A 1,656-nucleotide genomic window follows, 5' to 3' on the forward strand; every position below is an offset into this window, starting at 1 on the left:
ACAAGATGCGGTTTTGTTACTGGTTGAATGTCAGCTTAAAGTGGCAAAATCTACTCACTGTTGCAATCCTGTAGCTGACATGAAGTGAGCTGGCGGGGTCTCTCTTGCAGCTGTTTGTATCGTAGTGGCAACCTGGCTTGAAACCAAATCTTAACTACTCCTGCACCTCCGAAGTGGTTTTTTTCCTCTGCTTCCTGGGCTGTGTTTGCGGGGGGAAGGTGTATATTTATGCCATACAAGTAAATGGAGGTTTTCAGCCTTGTAGCTGTCAATCAGCATTTTTCCAAACATTCAACTTGTTAGTAAGAAATGCTTCAAAGTCTGCTTAAAACATGGCAAGTATCTAGAGAAGGAGAGCTGTTTAGTAAAAGATGCTGTCTCTGCAAACCAGGCTTCTCCTCCTTCCTTAGGTCAATCTGGCTATGTTACACCCTGTAAGATAGCCTGGAAGATACAGAAATGTGCTGCAACAAACCAATCTTTGCCTGTTTTGGCGTGTATGTAAAAGAGCATTTCCTGGAGCTCTGAAACAAGCTGGTTAGCATCTTTTGTTGTATTTAATATTATTTAATGAGAAGGAATGTACGTTCAGCTTTGATGATTAAAATGACAATGATTATTGCATGAATTTGTTAATTATAATGCAATGACTAATTAAATGGAAAAATGGAGAAAAGGGATTCTTGAGCAAGCATGTTCTTTGAGAAACTCTCCTCTGGTGTTTTTAATTGATAGTACGTGCCTAATCAATTCATAGCAGTATCTTATTATTGGTGGGAACAGTCTGGGTTTGATGGAAATTTAGTTTCGCCACACATTGACCTGGTATAATGTAATTGCTTGGTCCTGTAAGTTACTGCAATGAAGACTACCAACTCGTAGAGCTAAGGAGGTGGAAGTTTTTGCCCCACCTGACCCCAGGTTGCAGCCTCCATGTTTATTGGGTGCTAGTTGGGATGTTTGCTACGATGACACTCAGCTGAATTTGCATAACCCTGAGGCGTTGCTATTTGATCTACATTTCGTTTGCTTTTATCTCTCCATAGCTCTGTTTTGAGCTCTAACATCAGGCCCCTTGGCTTGTGTTAGAAGTTGTCTGACAGAACTAAGGGGCCTTTTTAACTTCTCTGTAGGGATGTTATCTACTGGCCATTGGCGCTGGCAGAATTCTTAGCATGAAATTATTATTATTACTTCTGTATCAGCAGAGATGTGTGTGACACTCTGAAGAATCTGTCAAGATGATGTCTCTCCTTCTGCAAGCTCACAGCCTGCGGTCCTGATCCTGTAATTTACTCTGCATGGTCCTTCCCTCATGGAAACCTAAGCAGTCAAGAGCAGGACGTTAGGACAGTGACACAGGAAGGGACAAGGTAAGGCTTAGGATAGTATGATTGTTTTGGTAGTTATTGGGTGGGTGCTTTGTTTATCTGAACTATGTATGAAGCTCTAAAGCTTGCTCCTTTTCTACATCACATTATTTTCAGAGTGGTTGGCTAATCAGTGCTAGTTACTAGTATCATCAGAAAAAAATCAGACCTCAACCAATTGTAGACCTGCTTATAAATCATGAAACCTACCAAAAGAAAAAAGAAGTATTAAACCACTCTCTATCACTGACAAGATTTGAAGCACAACACACCCAACCACACCCCA

Source organism: Cariama cristata, unplaced genomic scaffold (genome assembly GCF_000690535.1).
Source record: "Cariama cristata isolate BGI_N322 unplaced genomic scaffold, ASM69053v1 scaffold15196, whole genome shotgun sequence".
NCBI classification, from domain to species: Eukaryota; Metazoa; Chordata; class Aves; order Cariamiformes; family Cariamidae; genus Cariama; species Cariama cristata.